The sequence below is a fragment of the Lissotriton helveticus genome, chromosome 6 (assembly GCF_964261635.1).
Source record: "Lissotriton helveticus chromosome 6, aLisHel1.1, whole genome shotgun sequence".
NCBI classification, from domain to species: Eukaryota; Metazoa; Chordata; class Amphibia; order Caudata; family Salamandridae; genus Lissotriton; species Lissotriton helveticus.
The window spans coordinates 1,296,594,020-1,296,600,019 of NC_136067.1; the positions used below are offsets into that span (position 1 = coordinate 1,296,594,020).

The 6,000-nt window shown below is 44.2% G+C and overlaps 1 protein-coding gene across 3 annotated transcripts in view; it reads right to left on the bottom strand.

Annotated features, from left to right (window-relative positions):
- Nucleotides 1–3,755, bottom strand: part of NANP (N-acetylneuraminic acid phosphatase) — a 96,327-nt gene extending 92,572 nt beyond the window's left edge. The window contains exon 1 of one of the 3 annotated variants that reach the window (XM_078649041.1): nucleotides 3,359–3,755. The gene's annotated coding sequence lies outside the window, so the exon portion shown is untranslated. Of the gene's footprint in view, nucleotides 1–3,353 lie in introns of all 3 variants that reach the window. The other 2 variants (XM_078649042.1, XM_078649043.1) reach the window with 2 other exon arrangements.
- Between the last annotated feature and the right edge of the window lie 2,245 nt (nucleotides 3,756–6,000).

Consider the following 6,000-nt stretch of genomic DNA (forward strand, 5'->3'; position numbering starts at 1 on the left):
TCCCTCTGTGATACCTGTTTCCTTGCCCCTCCCTCTCCTTACTCCGCAGTTACTTGTTTTTCACACCCCAACCTCCAGCAGTCACTCTCTTTCCTACCTTCCCTGTGGCACCTATTTTCCTGCCTCCATCCTCTACTGCACCTGTTTTCCTGGGCCTTTTCCTCCATCAAGCTGCCCCTCTCCAATGATCACCCAAGACCTTTGACACAGCTACCACCCATGTAATTTTGTAAGGATACACCAACAGAATGCAGGAGGTGTAATTTGTTCTCTTCAGTAGCAGATCCAAGTTGAATTTGTAACTAAATAGAAAACAAATGTACAAAAGCATTTTTTAGGTCTTCCCTAGGAAGAGCTTATACTATCTCTTCGAGACATGCTGTGTTCAAAATATGAGCTTGACGCCCCTCTCATCTTTTCTGTTGGTTCCTCTTACTGTCCTTGCTGAATACTGGCTTTTCATTGGTGAAATAGCTTACTAGTCCCTCCTTTAAAATTTTTGAGACCTCCCATATGGTCTGCCCCTGTAACATGGATTCTTATGCTGCATGTTATTTATTACACTTTTAAGGATTAGGTTTTTAGCTGCCCTCGAACAGCGCTCACGCTCAGCTGATGGTCGCCTTACCTTTCTCTGGACATTGCCTGGGCCCCTGTGCATGAAATGTTGTTTCTTCAGACCACTTGCACATCCCAACATGGCATGGCCACAAACCTTTATTTATTTCCTGTGCCACAATCATTTTGGGCTTGTGTGGTTCAAAAAATATAGTTGGCTTTCCTCCAAAGCATACGCCTTCCACCTCCCGACACAGCATGACCACATTCCTTTATTTATTTAATAACAGCTTTGCTTTGACTTTGGGCTCATGTGCTTGCAATGTTGTTTGTTCAGACCCCTCCCACATCCCGACTCAGCATGACCACTCAACTTTATCAACGGCGTTGCAATCACTTTGGGCTTCAAAATGTTTTGTTGACTTTCCTCCAAAGCAGACCCCTCCTACCTCCTGACACAGCATGTCCGCACGCCTTTATTTATTTACTTAATAACAGCGCCGCGTTCTCTTTGAGCTCGTCTGCTTGGATGTTGTTTGTGGGATTTCCTCCAAGGCAGACCCCTCCCACCTTCCGACACAGAATGGCCAAGCGCCTTTATTTATTTATCAAATGCACCGCTTTCACTTTCAATTTAAGGGACAGAGCTGAGCGCTGCATTTCAACACACTCAGCTTTATTTCTTCACAGTGCCATGCAAATCCTCCTCTTTTGTTGGATGCTTCCCCTGTAGCTCTCACTACCGAGGGGCTGTGGCTGCTGCCCTACATCTGCTCCGTTATTGTTGTTGAAACATTAACATTCCCTGCCAGCATCCTGTGCAAAGAATAGAAAAAGACCGAGAAGATGATGGTCCCCTGGTCTTCAGTTAGGTAACCGGCTCTTACAGGCAGCCTTCCCTAATGGCAGTAGGTGTGCCTTGTTTGCTTCTTTTGTAAAAAGCTCTCAAATTAAAGGAATACTTTGTCTATTTTTAAACTTCCGAAGCATCTGTTATTAATTCTTCATGAGGCGCTTCACTCTGTCTGTTTTATTTAGCCTATCCCTCTGTATGGCAAGCAAGGCATACTGAATGCATTACTGTCCAAAATTTCTGACACCCTGAACCGCTTTCAAACACATTTGACTTTGTCGATAAGTTTTTGTTGTTATTATGGTCTTTTTGGACTTAGAGGCTGCCACCTTTCCCAGTGCTCCTTTGGTCCACTTATAGCTTCTGATAACAATAGTTTCACCATTTAAGTGTTACTTGTATTGTTTCTAGGCGATTAGCCAGGGTTTTTGCTTGCTCATCCTAGAGCTTGCACTAAGGTATTTGCGTTTTCAGGTTCAAGCTGGATGTTCATCTTCACAACTAGAGACTGTCTGCCAATGAACATAAAAGTAACCTGAAACTAAACATTTTGTCAAGAAACATCATAGGCCAGAATGAATTAGGATGGGGTAATAGAGCTCTCAATTCATCATGTCATTTGTTAGCTCTTCAACCAGTTCCCATATCAATGTGTTTTTGTGCTCATAGTACTCCATGCATCAGTATACAGTACCTCTACAAATAGCAAACAACATACATCCACTCCACTACAAGCAAAAAAATAAGTCAAAAACAATATAATTTACAACGCAAATAGCTCGAACTTTAACAAATGCAAGACAGATCGCATTGCATATGCTTGTTTTTAAGTATTTGGGAGAAGCAACACAGGAGAGTGGAAGCAACATGGGAGGGCTGGAGCAACACAGGGGCACACGTGAGTGAAGGAGAAGAAATGGGCAAGAGACCAATGTAGAGCAGGCGGGAAATAAGCATACCGGCAAGAAGCCAACGGGGGAGTACAGGTGTGAGGGGGAAATTCAAAGGGCAAGAGGGGAGGACACTGAGAAGCAACACGGAGGGCAAAGTTGGGATGGAGGAGCAACAAGCAAGACAGCAACATGGTGTGGGGGGAGCACACAGGTGAAAAAGCAAGAGAGGGGAGTACAGGAGGGCAACCAGAATGGGTAGGAAGAAGCACACAAACAACAAAGAGCAACACAGAGTGCAAGAGGAAAGAACACAAGGGAGACAGCTGGGGAAAAACACTCTTGTGCCATGGTTAACAGTAAAGAAAAAAGTAATGGTTGAAACTGCTACATAGTGTGGAGCTTACTGATCCCAGTTATTGTTATGATCAAAAGCCCCGTTTATGAATTTTACGATACTTTTTCCTGCTTTCAAAATAGGAAAAATGTATATACCTACCACCAGGCTGCCTGTAATCTAGAAGCCACGAAGGAACACACATTTGACACTATATTGGACAGACTGAGATTTCGGTTTCAGGAATGACCAAAATTACAGAGAAGATGGGAGAAGCAATTTAAAGTCCAGGTGATATGCACTTCTCGCTATTTGTGAAAATAAAATGTAATCACCAAAATGCATCTGTCAACGTATACAATGGAAATACTGGCCGCTGCTTGATGATGTTGTAGTAATCGGTAGATAAATACTTCCACATAACATATTTAAAGTGCCAGGCATGTACTTTACCTGGAATACAACAGATTTCAACTATACTAAAAATACCGAAAATCTCAATGAACAGCACTATAATCACCGGAAAACCAGCTACAACGGTGAGAACAATAATTGTTTCTCAATAATATATTTTAAGCTTAGTGCTTCGAAGCTGCGAACAATTGCCTTTTTGTATTATAAAAGTATAACCCTGCTGCTGCTGCTATCGTGTTTTACAAATAACCGAATCTGCCGTGTCTCCCAGAAATAGATGCATAAACGAGGATGTCTGTACCTCACCTGCTGAATCTGACTTCTCTGGAACGTCCGGCCCCACACCCGGAAGCCGGTAACTTCCAACCCGGCACAAACAATGCAGCTTCATAAACATAACCGCTGACTGTCAGCAGCCGTTACGTTGTTTCCACTACTGTACTCCTCCTTTGCATTCGTTTTGGGTTTTTTTAGGAGAAAAAAAGAAAATAACACACCAATGCTAAAAAAAACACCCATAGTGATTTTTGGCTGAGAAGGCTGCAAAACACCCCCGGTAGAGATAAACTGACTACCAACTAAACAAATGTTCGGAACTCTTTGCAGCACCCCGGGGGTACTCATACATACGGAGGACCCGGGGGTACTTAGAAATGGTGGAAGGGGTACTGGTCGAAAATGAGACGACGAAAAGCTTTCCTTTAATGATCAAGAGGACTTCCCTTTCCGTCCGTCTAAACCACGCCTACTCTCATACACTTGTGTGGAGGTCGAGTGTGTAGGTTTAATTTGCCTAAATCGAGATCTTTGTTTGCCGTATTTTGTTCTAGTACGACTGTACGAGGGAAAACAGCTGCGTGATGAAGAATCCATTCGGATCCGAAACGGCCCCAGTAAAACGTATTGAGTGTGTCCCGGACTCGTTGCCGACTCACGTGTTCATAGCGTGCGTTTGGCACAGACCAGCATTCTACGGGCACCGTAACATCTCTGCACTGTGGGGCCCCTTTGGCTATGTATGTGAGATATTGGAATTTTCAGTGTGCACCCCTGCCTATAACATGGCTCACTTAATCGTCAATCAGTAAGCCATATGTTCTACTCATCTAGGAGCTAGTTGGAATTTAACACCTTGATGCCAGACACAATGGCACTGAGCTTGTCATTTCACGGTTGCTTAAGTAATAAACTATGAAACGAAGGCAGCTTTTAAAAAACTTTTTACAAACACTAAAAATGCCAGCTATATCACTCTTTATTAATCATTTATATTGCATTTACTTATATGTGTTTATTATAATCCCTAGGGACTCAGTTTAGCAAATGTAAAAAACAAAAAAACTGCTTGCAGTTTGCAAGCAGCTGCTTGGCCAATTCCTAATTCAGTAAGCAAAATAATTTGAACATGTTGCTTGCAGGTACCACTAGGGTCATACCTTCTAGAGCAGTAACCCCCTGCGCCACCTACAAAAAAAATACAAATCTGTGACATGCATGTTATCGCTGTGATTTTGCATCAAGCACATAAACCTTGTGTGCTATTTTATGATAAATGAAACCTGTGGCAGGACTACACATATATATCTAAAGCCAGTGCATTAACTACTACAGTTATATCGCTGCTATTGTATCCCGGAACTTGCAGGGTGCCTTCACCCAATGTCAGAAGCCCTTTCAGAGGGCCACAGGCGACGCAGGGGCTACTGGGCCCAACCGTGGGGGTTGAGACCTTTTACTCCTGACATCCCGCCTACTATGGATTCTGAGCCACCAGGCCAAGTACCCGTTCTACACTTGACTCTCTGTAGTAAGTGTGGTCGAGCATTGTTTGGCTCCCTCGGGGTTAAGGGGCGTTGTGGATACAGCTTTGTGATCATGGGCTCAGAACTCAAAATGCGTGCAGCAAAAGCAATAATAAATCTTTCTCCAGGCAAGTACTCATTTTTATAAAAAATGCTACATTTTTTGTTTCTACCGCAAACCACAAAAAGAAATAATACAACTGACAAAACAATTAAAGAGTCCTCCCCTGAGGTCGGGGGTCTTTTGTCTCTTTGGCAGTTCCCTGTCCAATTCAATACTAACATTTGCGATTGTGATTATTCCCCATTCACTATTGGTAACATCCGGGATGTGCTCCACTAGTAGTTCGAGTCTCAAGAGTCTACTATGACTCTAACTTAAAGTCAATAGTGGTCCAGCACTGTTGTGCTTCAACTAGCAGCAAGTTCCCCCAGGGCTAATAGGCCTGAAATATGTCCTACCCACAACCGTAATAGTTCTGGAGTGCGCTCTGTATGTGGGCGCTCGTAGCAGCTACAGTCCAGTTCATGTAAGTCAGCTGCATGCGGACTAAGCAGCTGCACTCAGCAGGTGCAGGAGCTCTACGTCGCACTTCAGCTGCTTCTCCTGAGGGGTAAGTGTTAGTTCAAACCCGATGGTGGGTGGCTACTACGATTCCTGCACACGGGCAATGACCCAATCAGTGCAGTAGCCATTTCCTCACACCTCACGCCAAGAGTCCACTCAACAGGGCTCCCCTCTGGGCCTTGCTCCCTCCAACACTCTCTCTTCCTCACAGTCCACACTTGTCTTGCCAAGCAGGCTGGATCTCCAGACTGCAAGGCAGGTGGTCTTGGATTTTCTGGGTGATGTCCCCCTCACCCGGCATGGTGACTAGGACTGGATTCCAGTCCTGGTCATAGCAGAAGTCTTGCAGATCTCCACCGTCTCACAAAGCCTGTATGACTGCTTGGCAGATGACAATTAAGGGTGTCTTAAACTCCCCTTTTTGTACTCCACTTCCAGACACTAAATGTGATTTAGGGTCTCAGTCTTTGAAGTTTTATGTTGGGGTTCTGCTTCTTTTGAAGTGCCTTCTCCTCTGCTCCCTCTACCTCTTGAAAAGCAGTCTGTCACAACAGAGTTATCTCCGAAGCAGATAGTCC